The sequence below is a fragment of the Malania oleifera genome, chromosome 12 (genome assembly GCF_029873635.1).
Source record: "Malania oleifera isolate guangnan ecotype guangnan chromosome 12, ASM2987363v1, whole genome shotgun sequence".
Classification (NCBI taxonomy): Eukaryota; Viridiplantae; Streptophyta; class Magnoliopsida; order Santalales; family Ximeniaceae; genus Malania; species Malania oleifera.
In genome coordinates, this window is record NC_080428.1 from 76,274,003 (window position 1) to 76,293,916 (window position 19,914).

The following is a 19,914-nucleotide window of genomic DNA, read 5'->3' on the forward strand; positions in this document are numbered from 1 at the left end:
ATTCAATGTACATCATTGAAGATTGTGAATTCATGCATTAAGTGAAGGAGACTCCAGAGCCTCGGATTATCTCAATTATTAGCATGCAAGTCAACATGAATTAGGGGGAATACTTCCCATCTCAATAATAATAATAATAATAATAATAATAATAATGATCCGGAAATTTATTATTTGAAAAGCTGCTAGAAATGTGTTAAAAATGTAGAAGAAAAATTCAAATTATTATAGTTAAAAAATAGGACCTAAACATAGAACAAGCTACAAGGTGTTGACGTAAGGATCATTGCAAAATTACTCCCTTAATTAGTGCAATGGTGATATTGTGCAATTTTCCATCTAACAAAACTATCCCAGTGATTTACCCATTTCAGCAATTTGGCAGTTCTTCGAATCAATTACCACGGCAGTGCCATGTTCATGAATGCTTTTCCTAGAAACTTGGCAATGTACCATCCTAGCTCTTCCCTGCAGTTGATTCCATGAATTTCCATCTTTTAACAAGAGGGTGCAGAACTAAAGAAAAGCCTCTTTGCCCATTCTACATCTTCATGATTCTCTTCTTTTGATTCCTAGTCTGGTGTTTTATTGATCCTTTTGCAAGTGTACTGAAATGAGTTGGTTGAACTTCAAAATCAAAATGCCTCCAGAGGTAAACAGAACAAATATGGTTTTGCATTTCAGTCTCTCAGCACATTCCCTTGCTGTTCACAAGACTTGGACGTGCATGGACTAAAAGGCATCGGTCGTTCCATATCTCAATCACCCATTTTTAGTTTTGTTAAAAAATGTAAAACCAATACTGACGCCAAACTGAAATAAATCTTGCAGAAATGAATCAACAAAGGAAAAATTAAACAAGAAAAAAACACAAATTTATGTGGTTTAGCCAATGTGGCCTACATCCACGGTGAGAACCAGACGGAAGAACCTTTATTGATGAATCAAATCAGCCTTGAGATTACAAGCATACCACCTCACATTCACACCTTCTTGATCATTTCAAGAAGAACTCTACCCTTGGTGTTTTCAGTTTTCAATCTCTCTCCCTGATCTTGTTATTGCCAAGAAAAATAATCATCATTATGAACTTTAACAAACAACCAACATTATATACAATACACATTTCCTAACTAACCCAAGAAGCTTACAAGAAATCTGCCACCTGTCACTTGCAATTAACTACTAAATTGTCATCCTAGATTCAGCCCATAACTATTAACTGCAAGTTGTTTGTTTAGCCACATGTGTGTTAAAATGATTGGCACTTATCATTACAAATCTCCACCTTGACAACATTTTAAACCTTCACCCTGTTCTCCTTCTCCGAACTGGTCTCACTTGCCTCTTCATGAGGCTCAGCAGCTCCTTAAATTTATCAAGTCCAAACAATGTCTGAACTTAGATGTTGGCAGTGGCTTGGTCATCATATCAAATGGATTTTCCTCAGTTGGAACCTTCACAACCTTGATTTCTTTAGTTGCTATTATGTCCCTTACAAAATGAAGTCAAATGTCAATGTGCTTTGACCTCTCATGGAACACCTGATTCTTAGGAAGGTGAATTGTGCTTGGTTATCACAATGGATAGTGATATTACCTTAGTACATACCTAACTCATGAGATATTCCCCTCAGCTATATAGCTTCCTTAATAGCCCCAATCATCGCAATATATTCTGCTTTAGTAGTAGATAAAGAAACTACGGATTGGAGAGTTGCTTTCCAACTCACAGCTCCTCCCAATGCAGTAAATACAAACCCAGTCAGCGACTTCCTTGTGTCAACATTTCCTGCACAGTCAGAGTCTACAAAGCCTTGAATCTCCCTTCCATGCTTCTCATTCCCTTCATATCTCAATCCCAAACACTTCGTACCAATAAGGTCAAACACCCATTCGATAGCATGCCAATGTGGCTTGCCTGGATTGCTCATAAACCTACTCACCACACTTACTGCATAGGCCAAGTCTGGTCTAGAACAAACCATAGCATACATGATGCTTCCCACCATGCTAGCATATGGAATTTTTGTCATAAATTCCTTATCTCCTTCTGTCTCGAGTGCTTGTGTGACTGACAGTTTGAAGTGTTGTCTCATGGAAGTTTTAACCATCTTCAACTTATCCATGCCACATCTACTAAGAACTTTAGTAATGTAGGACTTTTGAGATAAAGACAATAGCTTCTTACTTCTATCCCTCTCAATCTCCATTCCCAGAATTTTCTCTGCAGGGTCAAGTTCTTTCATTTCAAATTCTAACTTTAACATGCCTTTAACTTGTTCAATCTTTCTTCGATCTTTACAAGCAATAAGCATGTCATCTACATACAGAAATAGGTAAACCATTTCCCCTTCATCTTGCTTAAAATAAATACAGCTATCATAACTACTTCTCTTGAAGCCAATTTTAATCATGTGGACATTAAACCTTTTATACTACTACCTAGGTGACTGATTAAGTCCATACAATGATTTCTTTAGGAGACATACCTAATTAGTGTTGGTTTCATCCACAAATCCTTCAAGAGGTTGCATGTAAATGACTTCTTCAAGTTCTCCATGTAGAAAAGCTGTTTTGACATCTAAATGTTCCAACTCAAAGTCTTGGTTAGCAACAAAAGCAAGTAGAAGTCTAATGGAACTGTGCTTGACTACCGGGGAGAAAATTTCAATGTAATCTATTCCCTCGCTTTGAGTGAAGCCCTTTGCTACTAATCTAGCCTTGTACCACAGACCCTCAACCCTTGGAATGCCTTCTTTCTTCTTGTAGATCCACTTGGACCCAACTAGCTTCTATTTTTCTAGTTTAGGAACCAGCTGCCAGGTATGGTTTTTGTTCAAGGATTCCACCTCCTCTTGCATAGATAGGATCCAGTTGTCTACCTCCTTGCTATTGATTGCTTCTTGATAAGTTCTTGGCTCCATGTCAATTATTTCTTCAGCAACTGACAGAGTAAAAGCAGTGAATTTAGCTTGCTCATATCTCTGTGGTGCTTTAATGTTCCTTCTCAGTTTGTCTCTTACTAGAACATAGGAATCAGCTCCACCTGCTTGGAGATTCTGACTTTTTGAGCTTGTTTGCTCTTATGTCCCTCCTTGGCTTGCTTCCTCTTCTATATTAGTTTGCTCAATCTGATGTTGCAGAGATTTCTCTAATTGCTCCACCTTAAGCTGCAATCTGTCCAAGCCAGAGTCTTTGTTATGATTTTGCTTGCTTTCTGTTTGATTTCCAACCATTTGAAACTCATTAAAAGTAACATCTCAGCTAATCAAACACTACTTTTTACCTAAAGCATCAATCCACAGTTTGCATCCCTTCACACACCTTGGGTATCCCACAAATATACACTCTACAGCTCTAGGGTCTAACTTGTCTGTTTTTGAGTGAACATAGGCCACACAACCAAACACCCGCAAATGGTCATGCTTAGCTTGTCACGTCTTGAACCCGAAAATGGGACCAGGGGTGAAAATATAATCTAACTTGTCCCTGTATTTAACAAAACATCCAAAGATATAGTACAAAGGATGAGGGTCCAACCCTGTGGGGTTTCTAGGCACCCTATACATATCCAAACACAACATAATATACGCAGCGGAAAAAGGTCATTCTATACAAATATGGTACCATAACAGAGTCTATACAAGAACAAAAATAAGGCTCTATCTTACAACGTACAACTGGGTGCCCAAAATATCTCAAAACGGAAACCCACAAAACACAAGTCCTAGCACTTACCTAAGTGCTACCCGCAGTACACCGGCCACTACGCTCCCGACACAAGGACGCTAGTTCCAGTTACTTGAAGGACCTGAAAAATATATACGTACAGCATGGGTGAGACACCTCTCAGTAAGGAAGAATGCAGCTTATATCGGTGTGTGACATTTGAGTGTTATCATGACGTAATACATATACAATTAAATGCAGTTTCACTACTAATTTCACAATAGTGCATACACGCACACACATATGATCAGCAATCCCGGTGTCGTCACACCCTTCGGCCCAAAGCCAGCCCGCGACATACGGCATTGGCACGTAGCCAACCCGTGAAACGTGGCGCCACCAGCACATGGCTAATCTCAGACTCCTATGGTATCGCACCGGTGCTAAACTAGTGGATCCACACCCTTTGATGATCAACAGGTTCACGCCCTCGAATATAGAGCCGAACACTCTCAGTACCTGGAACAAATTCAGAACCTCGTTCCTACTCGCATTTCAACCAAACGCAACATAAACATGCATGCTCATATAACCAAACAAACCACACCCATTTAGTAATCTAAAATCATGGTTTTCCAAACACATACAGTTTAAACAAGTCAAGGCACGACCATCCTTATAATACAGTATAAATCAACATATACATTCGATTTTCGACAAAACCAAGGATGCAGCCCATTGCCCCCTTTTTTCCAAAACTGTAATCATGAAAAACTCATAATTTTTCCCGTTAGATCCCCCCAAATGAGTAATCAAAACACACACAGGACCGTGAAACACAGTTCTACCAAGTTCGATTTCAAAAATAACCGACATAAACAGATTCCCCTTACCTTTCCCCCAAATGACAATTCCCGAACTTTAAGGCCCTTAAACAGCGAACCGAGTTCCAAAACCTACAAATCCCAGTGTAAAAGATACTCACAAGACTATTCTATACAAAACTACCAGATCATAATTGAAAACCGAGCCTTACCTCAATTTTACGCCAAAACCCAAAAAAAATCGAATCGAAAATCCGATCCATAGAACTTATAGAGAACCCATCCACGATCCTCGTGGTAACTTCAGATCGTCAAATCAGATGATGAACGACAAAGAAATCTAGAGAGAGGAAGTATAGGGAGAGTTTCTAGAGAGATAAAGAGAGAAAATGAGATTTCTTAGCTGAGAAGTAATGAAAACTTCTATTTATAGCACCCTTGACTCAGCAGCTCTCGTCGACGAATTGCGTCCTCGTCGACGAGGCCCTATAGTCTTCTCATCGACGAGACCATGACCTCGTTGACGAGCCTAGGATTTACTATTTTTCGAAATCCCTCGGCTTCTTCTCATCGACGAGCCTTGAATTTCGTCGCACTTCACAATACTTCTCGGTTTCTCCTCGTCGACAAACACCTGCTCCTCGTCGACGAGAAATATTAGGCCTTTGTCGACAAACTCTGGCTTCGTCGATGAAGCGTGTTTAATTACCTTTTTACCCCTCTCTTATTTTAATTAAACCCACCTATCACGGTTTGGGTACTTACAGTCTCCCCTCCTTACAAAAAATTTCGTCCTCGAAATTTGCCATCTCTCATTCACAAACTCATATTCAATTGAACACATACATACACACAACTCTAGATAAAAACTGGCGACTACTACAACGCAGCCCCATCATATTATATACATATAATCATACCCTCACTTATGGCGAAGGAATACCGTGATTACATACACATCATGTCATAAGAGTTCACAAGTACACACACTCCCAAGACAAACCATCTATCCCAACCCAAAGCAGGTAAACGTACATGGACTCAAAACAACTGTGGATACTTCTGGCGTATTTTCATTTCCAGTTCCCAAGAAACTTCCTCAACCTCGTGGTTTCGCCACAATACCTTCACTAACGGTATCTTTTTAGTACGAAACTTCTGAACTTTACGATCCAGAACCTGAACAGGTATCTCCTCATATGCTAAAGTATCCCCAATTTCCAAACCATCGTAACTGATAACATATGATTGATCTAACATGTATCTCCTCAATATGGACACATGAAACACATTGTGGACCCTCGAGAGTACTGGGGGTACTGCAATTCTGTAGGCTACCAGACCCCCTCGCTCAAGAACCTTGAATGGTCTAATATACCTCGGGCTCAGCTTGCTCTTCTCCCCAAATCTCATCACCCCTTTCATCGGAGCGATTCTCAAAAATACCTTACCCCCCACCTAAAATTCTAACTCACGGAGGCGAACATCTACGTAACTCTTCTTTCGACTCTGAGCTGATTTAATCCTCTCCGGGATCAAACTCACCTTCTCAGACGTCTGCTGCACAAGTTTAGGTACTAACACTTGACGTTTACCAACCTCATCCCAATACAAAGGAGATCGGCACCTCTGGCCATACAAAGCCTCGAACGGTGCCATCCCGATACTAGCCTGGAAGCTGTTATTATAAGCAAACTCTACTAGTGGCATAAACTGTATCCAGCTACCACCGAAGTCTAACACATAAGCTCACAACATATCTTCCAAGATCTGTATCATCCTCTCTGACTGTCCATCAGTTTGGGGGTGGAACGCTGTACTGAAAGTAAGTTTCGTCCTTAGTGCCTCCTGCAAGCTTGTCCAGAATTGAGAAGTAAACCTCAGGTTTCAGTCTGATACAATGGATACCGGTACTCCGTGCATTCTCACAATCTGATGCACATACATATCTGCTAGCCTACTCAAAGGATAGCTAACCTTCATTGGTATGAAATGAGCAGATTTCGTCAATCTGTCCACGATCACCCAAATAACATTCTGCCTGTGAAGTGCTGGTGGCAATCCAATCACAAAATTCATGAAAATATGCTCTCATTTCCATACCAAAATAGGCAAAGGCTGCAACGGCCATGCCGGCCTCTGATGTTCAGCTTTCACCTGCTGACACATCAAACACTGCTCCACAAACTAAGCAATCTGCCTCTTCATATCAAACCACCAGAAGGTCTCATGCAAGTCCCGATACATCTTTATGCTATCAGGATGTACCGTATACAAAGAACGATGCGCCTCCTCCAGAATCGTCCTTCTAATTTCATCATCATTCGGAACACATAGCTTGGTCCCAAACCTCAATACACCTTTCTCGGAGATGTTGAACTTCGTAACCAATCCCTGCTGTACCTTTTCCATAACCTCCACCAACTCTGCATCACTAGCCAGTGCGGCTTTTATACGCTCAAACAAAGTCGACTAGACCACCAGATTAGCAAAGAAAGTCTGATGATCACCATGCACCAACTCTATACCGGAGCTCTCCAGATCCTGTCTGATGTGATGCTGAGCTACAACTGCAGATACTACCACGTGATCCGACTTACGACTTAACGCATTGGCTACCACATTAGCTTTCCCTGGGTGGTAACTGATGATGCAATTGTAGTCCTTGATCAACTCAAGCCACCGTCTTTTCCTCATATTCAACTCTTTCTGCGTGAAAAAATACCTGAGGCTCTTATGGTCAGTAAAGATCTCGCATTGCACACCATATAGATAGTGTCACCAGATTTTCAGTGCATATACAATAGCAGTCAACTTCAGATCATGCGTAGGGTAATTTTTCTCATACTCCTTAAGTTGCTGAGAAGCATAAGCTACTACCTTACCCTGTTGCATAAGCACACATCCCAAACCCTTCAGGGACGCATCGCTATAGATCACAAAACTGTCATCCCCCGAAGGAATAGTCAATACTGGAGTAGTAACTAGTCGGTGCTTCAACTCAAGAAAGCACTCCTCGCAATCACTACTCTAGTCAAACTTCACACCCTTCCTGGTCAATCGTGTCAGAGGTCCAAATAATTTAGAGAAACCCTCTACGAACCAACGATAGTAACCCGCTAGTCCTAGAAAACTCTAAACCTCCTGCACATTCTTCAACCTCACCTAGTCGACCACAACTTCAATCTTGTTAGGATCAACTGATATACCGTCACTAGTCACCACATGGCCTAGGAATGCCACTTGATCCAACCATAATTCACACTTCTTCACTTTGGCATACAACTTCTTCTCCCGCAGAAACTGTAATACTAACCTCAGATGACTCTCATGTTCTTCCGAACTCCTCGAGTATACCATAATATCGTCAATGAATTCTACCACAAACCGATCCAGGTACTCATAGAACACCCTGTTCATCAGATCCATGAACACCACCGGAGTATTCGTTAACCCAAAAGGCATGACTAAGAATTCATAGTGGCTGTATCTAGTTCGGAAAGCAGTCTTCGCTACATCCTCAGATCTAACCCTCACCTGATGATACCCTAACTGTAGATCGATCTTCGAAAAGACCCGCGTCCCCTACAACTAGTCAAAAAGATCATCAATACGATGTAAAAGATAGCGATTCTTCACAGTCACCTTGTTAATTTCATAGTAATCAATGCACATCCACATCAACCCGTCCTTCTTTTTCATAAACAGTACTGGAGCTCCCAAGGGTGAAACACTAGGTCGAATGAAACCTCTGTCCAGTAATTCCTACAACTGCTCCTTTAACTCCCGAAATTTCGTTGGAGCCATCCGGTACGGAGCTTTAGAGATCGGTACCTTGCCAGGCAGCAACTCTATCGCAAACTCCACCTCACGATCCGGAGGTAAACCGGGTAAATCATCTGGAAACACATCCAGGAACTCGCTGACTACCTAAATATCCTCGAGCCTCAACCCATCCTGCGGCGGTTCCTTCACACAAGCTAGGTACCCCTGATACTCGTCTAAGAGTAACCTCTTCGCCTACAGTGCCGATAGAATTTGTGGCGTCGACTGCACACACGATCCCAAAAATTCATACTCCTGCTTCCTATGAGGTTTGAACACTACCGCCTTCCTACGACAATCGATCACAGCATAACTGGAGAACAACCAATCCATTCCCAGTATAACATCAAACCCTGACATGTCGTATACCACAAGATTCGCTGGTAGCAGCTTCCCCTAAATTACCACTGAGCAGTTTTCCAACATCTTCCTACAGAATGATATACTCTCAGATGGTGTAATAACAGATAACACCTTGTTCATGACTTGGGTCTCAATCCAACACATTTTAGCAAAACTCACAGATACAAAAGAATAGGTTGTACCTGAATCAAACAAAACAGAAATCTTATTTGAAAGTAATAATAAGGTACCTGTCACTACGTTCCCTGTATGCTCAGCATCCGCTGGAGTAAGAGAGTATACTCTTGTCGGAATTGTATTCGTCTGAACGGTTCCCCAAGGTATCTGATTACTACCCCGGTTCACACTGGATGCAGGCACGTCATGCTTCAGTGCATAACAATTGCAAAACATGTGACCTGACTGGCCACAGTTGTAGCAGTTACCCCAAAATGACCTGCACTCGCCTTTGTGCCATCTGTGGCATCTAGTACAATGCCCACTAATCTAGCTCCCCTGAGAACCCTAGCACTCGGTATTTTGACAGTAAATCGAGCCCTTATTCCTCTTCTTCCACGATCCTTGACGAGTTCCTAACTGAGAACCAGATGGTACTGTCATCTTCCTCGATTCCTGATCTACCTCATCCTCTCGGATACCAATCTCAATCACTGTGGCTTTATCCACCAACACCAAGAACTCGCGGATCTGAAGCATACCCACTAGTCTGCGGATACCTTTCCTCAAGCCCTTCTCAAATCTCCGAGTCCTCTCATACTCGCTTGAGATCAAACACGGCGCAAATTAGGATAGCTCTATATACCGAGCCGCATACCCTTGCACCGACATATTCCCTTGAGGCAAAGCAGAAAACACATCCGCCTTCACATCACGTACTGAAGTTAGGAAGTATTTGTCAAAGAACACCTCCTTAAAACGACTCCATGTCATCTCCTCAGGACCGCCCCTCTGCTTCTCCAGCAGATTCACTACAGTCCACCATCGACCCGCCTCCCCAGATAGTTGGAAGGTAGCATAGAGGACTCACTGCCTATCCGTGTAGTGCAAAACCTCCAAGATCCTCTCAGTCTTTTCCACCCAGTCCTCTACTATCATTAGGTCATGTCCTCTAAAGAACAACGAAGGGTGCATGAGTGTGAACCTCCCAATGGTGCACCCCGCAGCAGTAAGAGAGCATTCACGGCTCCTCACACTCCGCCCGATTTCCCACAAAACCTGTCTCATTAAACCTCGAGGCACAGAAAGAGGCTCATCACTTGCAATCTCCTCGGAGCCACTTCCCGGGTCATTATCCTTGGGCTCTATTCTGCAACACAATAGGAATCTATCAGTATCCCTACAACACATACAGTTAACACAATTACCTACAAATAATTGTGTTAACTACTCCCTGCCAGGTCCAGGTCTGTTCTACCACACCAACACGAAAGTCATCAATGGTCTGCCCTGCTTTTACTAGAATCATCATCCAAGGAAAAACAAGGAATATCGCCAACAATTCCCGGCTTAGCAACGGAACAACCCTCAAGCAACTCTACCCATATTAAACATCCTATACTCTAGTATGTACTCACAGCTAAGCCTAATCAAGTCTACAAGACCTAACAACCTAGTTAGCTCTAATACCAAGTTGTTACGTCCCGAACCTGATATGGGATCATGGGTGAAAATGTAATCTAACATGTCCCTGTATCCAACAAAACATCTAAAGATACAGTACAAAGGATGAGGGTCTAACCCTGTGGGATTCCCAGGCACCTTATACACATCCAAACACAACAGAATATACGCAGTAGAAAAAGATCATTCTATACAAACATGGTACCACATTAGAGTCTATACAAGAGCAGAAATAAGGCTCTATCATACAACGTACAACTGGGTGCCCAATATATCTCAAAACGGAAACTCACAAAACACAAGTCTTAACACTTACCCAAGCGCTACCCGCAGTACACCAGACACTATGCTCCTGACATAAGGACACTAGTTCCGGTTACTCGAAAGAGCTGAAAAATATGTACGTTCAGTAAGGGTGAGACACCTCTCAGTAAGGAAAAATGCAGGTTATATCAGTGTGTGGCATTTGAATGTTATCATAACGCAATATATATACAGTTAAATGCAGTTCTAGTACTAATTTCACAATAGTGCATACACTCAGACACACGTGATCAGCAATCTCGGTGTTATCACACCCTTCAGCGTGAAGCCAGCCCGCGACATACAACCTTTGCCCGTAGCCAACCTGTAAAACACGGCACCACACGCACATGGCTAGTTGTAGACTCCCATGGCATTGTACCGGCGCTAAACTAGTGGATCCACACCCTTCAGTGATCAGCCAGTAAGGCTCACGCACTCGGATATAGAACCGGACACTCTTGCCAAACATGGCCAGTGATTTCATATGCCCTCAGATATAGAGATAGACACTCTCAGTACCTGGAACAAATTCGGAACCCTGTTCCTACTCGCATTTCAACAAAACACAACATAAACATGCATGCTTATATAACCAAACAAACCACACTCATTTAGTAATCTAAAATCATAATTTTTCAAACACATACAGTTTAAACAAGTCAAGGCACGGTTATCGCTATAATACAGCATAAATCAACATATACATTCGGTTTTCAACAAAACTAGGGTTGCAGCCCGTCGCCCCCTTTTTTCCCAAAATTGTAATCATGAAAAACTCATAATTTTTCCCGTTAGATCCCCCCAAATGAGTAGCTAAAATACACACAGGACCGTGAACCACAGTTCTACCAAATTCAATTTCAAAAATAACCGACATAAACAGATTCCCCTTACCTTTCCCCCAAATGACAATTCTCGAACTTTGAGGCCCCTAAATAGCGAATCGAATTACAAAAACTACAAATCCCAATACAAAAGATACTCACAAGACTATTCTCTACAAAACTACCATATCAGAATTGAAAATCGAGCCTTACCTCAATTTAACGCCAAAACCCAAAAAGAGTCAAATCGAAAATCCGATCTATAGAACTTGTAGAGAATCCTTCCATGATCCTCGTGGTAACTTCAGATCGTCAAATCAGATGATGAACGACAAAGAAATCTAAAGAAAGGAAGTGTAGGGAGAGTTTCTAGAGAGATAGAGGCAAAAAATGAGATTTCTTACCTGAGAAGTAATGAAGACTTCTATTTATAGCACCCTTGACTTAACAGCTCTCGTCGATAAGGCCCTATAGTCTTCTCGTCGACGAGACCATGACCTCGTGTATAACGACCCGAAGAATAATGGTATTTAAATAATAAAAAGAAAGGGAATTGGAAATAGAAACAGAAGGAGGCACTCGACGACGTAGCATTTTGGATGGGATAATCCCGAGAAATTTTCCAAGGCCTCATTGACGAACACAGGGGTTTCATCGACAAGGATTCTTCAGGATCTCGTCGACGAAGTTCCATCTCGTCGATGAGAAGATACCGAGAAGGGATTTTTGGAAGCTTGAAATTCGTCAACGAGGGTTAAGGTTCATCAACAAACTTTCTATAGGACTCGTCGTACGAGGTGACGTGGCTCGTCGACGAATCCCGCAATATAAATAGGGTTAAGCGTGATTTTTTAGTTCATTTTCCACGCATAACCTCTCTCTCTCTCTCTCTCTCTCATCCTTCGGTTCCCTAGCCTTCTCTCTAAGATCTCAGGCCAATTTTCTACCGATTCGACGATCTGAAGCCACCACGACATTCCTGAGAAAGTTCTCTACAAGTTTGCCGGAGCGAATCGTCGGTGGGGCTGAGTTGGAAACCATCCCAAATCCAAGGTAAGACTTTTTACTCAATATTTGTCTATTTGACAGTTGTATAAAGTGTTGTACACGTAGAAATACTGAACTTTAGTTCTGGAGAATGTTGTTTTCAGGGTGTTGAATGGGGAACCCTGCGGGTGAAGGAGTATTTCTCTTAGGGACTTTTCAAAACTCGGATAAGGGGATAAAATAAGCTAGTATTTTATGAAAAATATGTATAATATTTATAGCATTTGATTTCAGGGAAATAAATATATTTATATGTGATTTATATTTGGAAAAATACTATTGAAAATGATGGTATGTTAAATATACAAAAAACCTGTTTAGTGTTGCATAAGTAGAAATTGTTATGAAATACTGTTTTCTGGGAATGTGTTAATGATATGGACTTTTATAATGAAAATCGACGTACGGGCTGAGATTTTTATATTTGTTTGCTAGCGTACGAGCCAAGTTATGTGTATGATTTGCCAGCGTACGGGCCGATGATTTTCATGATATATGTATATATGCAAAATGATATGATTGATTTGATAATTAATGATATAAAATATCCATGTATCACAGTTTCAGTATATGTTATATGATATCAGAACCTGGTTGACTTGATTTAGGCTAGCACTTGCACAGTACCGTTGCTATGTGTCCATGGTCATCATGATTATGATATTTGTGTTAACACCGCTGTACAGAGTGGTGTGAGATTGGATGGTCGATGTGGTTTTTAGGAAGTGTATGAGCGCCCCTGGTGTACAAACCAGGTCTAGCAGATCTATCAGACTTACAGACTATACTTTTGACTTGGCAGTGGTCGGCCATTGTCAAGTCCCGCCTTCAGGCCACACAACCCAATTATGTGGTAATACATGACAACAGTTAGCTAACCTACCAGGATTATTTTCGTATTATTATTTATATGAGATAAATTATGCTACGAAAACCATTATGTTCTACCATGTTTGGATTATACATGTTTTTCCCAGAAATAATATACATACAGTTTTACTGGTTATGTTTATAACTATATGTATATCATAGAAATGCTCATGTTGTCACGCACTAGTATTAGTTTATTTCCCTTACTGAGAGGTGTCTCACCCCAAATTTTATAAACATTTCAAGAGCCCCTAATAGGAGAGCGGGTAAAGCTCCGCTGATCTGGTACGATTGATCTGCCCTTCTAAAAAGATAAGTGTTTTGATAAGGTCAGATGTATTTTGTGGAAATGACCCTAAGACATCTTTTGGGTTGTGTATTGTGTATATATATATATATATATATATATATAGAGTGATTGTAGTAACTCTGGTATTGTGATGTATGGTATAATGAGGTGTTTATGATTTATGTTTCCTGCTGCATAGGCTTCTGTGATGTGTTTCTGATGTATCCCGGGTACCCACTAGTCCAAGTGGATTATGATATGCTAAGTTTTGTGATATTGATTTTATTATATTGTGAAAAAAAATGAGGAAATTAAGCAGGTCGTCACATCGTCGACGAGCCCTGAATTTCATCGTACTTCACAATACCTCTCGATTTATCCTCGTCGAAGAACACTTGCTCCTCGTCGACGAGAAATATGAGGCCTTCGTCGACAAAGCCTGTTTAATTAACTTTTTAGCCCTCTCTTATTTTAATTAAACCCACCTATCACGGTTCGGGTTCTTACACAGTTGGTTTTCTTCACCATAATTCCTGTGGAGTTTTGAACCCTATAACAGAAGAAGGGCTCCTATTGATTAGGCATAATATTGTATCAGCAGCCTCTGCCCAAAAAGATTTTGACAGACCCGAGTTAAATAGCATACACCTAACCCTCTCCAAAGTGGTTCTATTCATACGTTTAGCCAACCCATTTTGCTGAGGTGTGTGCTTTACTATTTTGTGCCTAGCTATACCCTTTTCTTAACAAAACTTGTTAAATTCATTAGACAAATACTCCAAGCCATTATCAGTTCTCAATGTCTTTACTTTCCTACCCAACTGATTTTCAACTAGGGTCTTCCACTCTTTGAACTTGGCAAAGGTGTCACTCTTATTCTTAAGGAAGTAGATCCACACCTTCCTTGAGAAGTCATCAATTAACGTGAGGAAGTAGTTAGCTCCTCCATGAGAAGTTACCCTTGCAGGCCCCCATAAGTCTGAATGAATATAGTCCAAGGTCTGCTAAGTTTTATGATTAGCATTCCCAAAACTAACTTTGGTTGCTTTTCCATAAATGCAATGCTCACAAAAAGGTAACTCAATCAACTTTTATGTGCCCAATAGCCCTTGTTTTTCCAGTTCTTGGATCCCCCTTTGACTGATATGCCCGAGTCTCATATGTCGTAGCTTAACAGCATCATCAATAACATTTTTAACAGGTGATGCTTCTCTAATAACAGTTCTCCCAATGAGAGTATACAATCCATTCTTGACCACTCCTTTCATCATAGTCATCGATCCCTTAGCTACCTTCAAAGCCTCAGAATCTGACTTGAAGGTACAACCAGCTTGAGTAAGCAAAGTTAGGGAGATAAGATTCCTTTTGAGTTCAGGTATGTACCTAACTTCTTGGAGCAGCCTATCCACACCATCGAATATCCTTATTCTTACTGACCCAATAACAAGTACTTTACAGGACTTGTGGTTGCCAAGTAGGACATAACTCCCATCAGTTTCTTTAAAAGTTTCAAACCAGGACTTTGTTGGACACATATGAAACGAGCAACTTGAGTCTAGTATCCGTTCCTTTCCTGAATCAATATCACTCATTTAATACCTCGGCACTGTCATACCCATCCAATACAACTACTGCATCACCTTCATCAATTGGTTTCTTCCCCACATGCTGCTTATATTTAGGACAATTTCTCTTAAAATGTCCCTCTTTATGACAATTAAAGCACTTTAACCTTTGTCCATTGGACTTCGACCTCCTTTTGTTATTCTTGTTCTTGTTTTCACATTTTCCCATTCTACCTCTTACATTCAAACCCTCTCCAACTTCATTCTTTGACTCCCCCCTGGTTTTGTAACTCTCTAGAATGCAAAACTGACTGGACGTCTTCTAAAGTCAAGCTCTCTTTACCCTACATCATGGTTTCTTTTAGGTTAGCCTAGGAGGTGTCTAAAGAACTCAACAGCAAAATGGCTTGATCCTTATCACTTATTGTTATGTCTATGTTTTCAAGATCCAAGATTATCTTGTGAAACTCATCAAGATGATCATCCACAGACGTACCTAGAGCCATTTTGAAGGTGTAGAGTTGGGTTTTCTTGTAAAGTCGAGTGGCCAAGGACTTTCTCATGTACAGGTTTTCAAGCTTGGGCCAAAGTGCTGCTGCTGACTTCTCTTTAGCCACTTCTCTCAGTACTTTATCACCAAGAGAAAGTATGATAGCAGTGTGAGCCTTTTGCAATATCTCAGCCTTCTACTTGTCAGACATAGAATTGGGCATGTTCTTTTCACCAAGAAGTGCATCCTGAAGACCCTGTTGCACCAACAAAGCCCGCATCTTTAGCTTCCATAAACCAAAGTCATTTTTCCCCGTGAACTTCTCTACATCATATTTGGTTGTCCCCGTCATGATTAAGCTCTGATACCAATTGTTAAAAACTCATATCTGTTATGTAAAACCAAAACTGATGCCAAACTGAAGTAAATCTTGCAGAAATGAATCAACAAGAAAAAATTAAACAAGAAGAAAACACAAATTTACGTGGTTCAGCCAATGTGGCCAACATCCACGGTGAGAACCAGACGGAAGAACCTTTATTAATGAATCAAATCAATCTTGAGATTACAAGCATATCACCTCACATTCACAACTTCTTGATCGTTTCAAGAAGAACAATGCCCTTGGTGTTTTCAGCTTTCAATCCCTCTCCCTGATCTTGCTATTGCCAATAAAAATAATCATCATTATGAACTTTAACAAACAACCAACATTATATACAATACATATCTCCTAACTAACCCAAGAAGCTTACAAAGAAATCTGCCACCTGTCACTTGCAATTAACTGCTAAATTGTCATCCCAGATTCAGCCCATTACTATTAACTGCAAGTTGTTTGTTTAGCCACATGTGTGTTAAAATGATTGGCACTTATCATTACAAGTTTCTCAGGGACAAGTGCTTAGCTCTTGATACGAGTTAAAAGGAAAAGAAGCCTAACTAACACAAAGAAACTAAAAGAAAGATTATGGAATGTGTTAAAAAAGATAAAGAAACGAAAACTGAAGTTAAAGAAGAAGCTAAAAGAAGTTCATTCAGATTATCAAGTGATTATCAAGTATCACTGTTCAATAATGAAATCTTATTGAAATTGTCAGACAATATAAGAGAACTAAAAATTATAAAATATTGGTATCGTACTTAAACTATCCCTTGGGACCAACAAGGGGTGCTACAACTCTCATTATTGATATGAGAAAAAGAAAAAAGAAGGTGAGCATATGGGCAGGCATCCTATGGAAAGCAGAACATGCTTCTGTGGGGTCAAACATTTGCCAATGAGATAGATCCAATTGGACACAAGAAGAGCAGTACACACATGATGATTTTGAGTCAGAAGGTTCATGATACCGCGTGCACAATCATGCCCACCACCCGAGCAGGCATGTACCAAGCACACCCATGTACTTAACAGAGGATTCTTTGAATAGAAGGATTTCCCAGTACAATGATTCAGGCAGTGGGGATTTCCAACCCACCCCCTCTGTTTTTTGGATAAAGGAAGGAGTCATTCTCTGTAAAAACAGATATAATGGAACATTTTCTGCTTAGTGATACCATCAGAAAACAACATTATGAGAATCAGTCTAATTGGCAGCATATATAACACATGCTGAAAGCTCAAACCTAAACCAATTTATTCATCGATGAGATTTTATTTTTCGGTACATTTTCTTGAGAAAACAGAAAACGGAATGCAATAACAGTGAAAGGAGCAGTGATCCACAGAAAGACAGCAAAAGACAAGTCTGCAAATGTAAGGGGTTTCAGGGCATCTGTGATGTGAGAAACCGCTGGTTGATTCCATCTCCCTATGTCATTTTGTTGATGATATATGTATCCAGTTATCCACTACAGAACACAGTATGCTTTATCACAAGGCATCGTTTTTGAGCTCTTTGTATGAAAATTCCCACAAGTACTGTTCCTACTCAACACGTTAGGGTGACGTTGATCGATCGTAATTCTATATGAATTTTATTCATTTCCATTTCCCCTTTTTTTTTTTTTATTCCTTTTTCTCCCATCATTTGGATTCTTTCTTGTTCTTCATGATCAGCCATGTAAGTGGTTTTTTTTTCTAGTTCTGGGGCATAATAATTAATAATGTAGAAAGCCATGAGTCGGTCCTCCCTTTTCACATTATAGTTGTACCTCACTTTCCAATTGTTTAATCATCTTTATCTCTTTTTTCCTTCGTTTAATTTTATGAATAAGTAACTTATAGCTCTCACTGTGCAAACCCCAATTGAGATCTTTACTTTTGTCCTGTAATGGATACATTAAGAACCTTAGAACTTTCACTCTGCGAACCCCAGTTGAGCTAACTAGTATATATATATATTCACCAAACACTGTCATACAGGCTTACCGTGTGGGGCAACTACTCCGTAGAAGCATGCTCCTCATGCACCGTCTACAATGTTCCGCTCACGCAGCCTTCCCTCCCCCCATCCCCACCTCCCTTTTTTTTTTTTTGCTAAAATCAATTAAGTGTACACCCGGGAGACGGCTAGGATACAAACCCTAAGAAGATTATTACTCTCTACTGATTTAAAATGGGTCTGAATATGTTTACCATGACATGAGTCAGATAATTAAGACTAGATCTGCTTGAGCGTATAATAAGGCTATCAAGTGCTTAGCTAAAAGGTTGAGAAATGGACAATCTATTCATATTTTGGCAACAGCTCTGTATTTATGCAAGTAAGGAGAAAGGAGCAATCCCATCTGTAACATGGAACTTTTAATGGCACATGTATCCCACTTGTTCTGTGAGGAAAAGTAGTCACAACTGCGATGCATTTCTCCAAGCAAAATTCATATTTCTCACATCAGAGAGCCCCACGTTTTGAACATGACATGCTTCTCACCCAATAGCACTAATCACATGTCTCTCTAGTTCTCTGTTGACCTAGCTGAATATAAATTTCACGTTTTTGAACTTTAGAACAGAGTTTATTCAGCCCATTAATGGATAATTTCTTTTGTGTAAAAGAAATTATATGACGCTTTGTATGACCTAACTTCAAGTAGTTGTTTTGGTCTTCAGAAAATAATATCTCAAGGATATTATTTAAAAATGCCTTGAAATCTTGCTTTATGTGCCAGTTCTTCCTGCCTACTGGTTTATTACTATCTGTGCAATGCAAGAACATAATTTTCTTCCCACGATTCTACAATGCCTTCAAAATAGTAAAGGAAAAAAGAATGACAACAAAAATAATGACAATAATAATGAATAATAATAGTGATTGACAAGGAAAACAATGATAATAATAGTGATGACGACATAAGGATAAAATTCTCCAAAATAAAGGCTGCCCAAGGTAGCATAGAAGCCTTTGTGAAGGATACTTTTATTTCATGAGATCTTTTCATAAAGACGAAGGGGAAAATATGCCCAAAAGCATTATTTTGATACATACATGGCGCAATGGCCTTTGGCAATGGCTAAAAAGGTGTCGAGAACCATGGCTTTAAATAATCTCCGACCGTTACGTAAATAACGGCCATGCCCATTTTGTAATGCCATTACTTTAACAATTTTTTGAATTACCGATACCGTTTCACACCGCGAAATCGGTGGAAAGAAAAATCATGTCTATAGCGGTCATTACGAACTGTGACCATTACGTAAAGGCCGCTATAGTCATTACGTAACCACTACAAGACTGTTACGCTAAAAAAATTATTTTATTTCTTACTTTTTCTTCTCATTTTTTCTCTCTTCCATAAATCATTCTCAATATTCCATGTGGCAAGAGGAAAGGATTATAATGAGGATGATAATTATACAAAATTAACAATTAACAATTTGAAAATATTAACTTGCTAAGAAAAATATTTTATTTTGATAATATTAGTATATGCTATATATTTTTCAACTTCAACCTTCTTTCTTTTCTAATTATTTTATATTTTTATTATTCGTATGTCTTATGTGTCAAATAAATTAATGAAATATATAATATATTGTGTTTTATAATTAATTTAGCACACAACAATTTATCATAGACAAGAACAATAAGAAGTATAAATTCGCACACACGTAACTTTTCTAACGGTGGTTTAAAACAAATGAAAACTTGTTGCACTTACCAAATAACTTAATCAAACTAAAGGATCCAAAATACACAAACTCTACGAAGGGTAAAGAGCTTAAAACATGCAAATAAGCTAATATGCACAAGGTGCATGCTTAAAAAAAATTCACA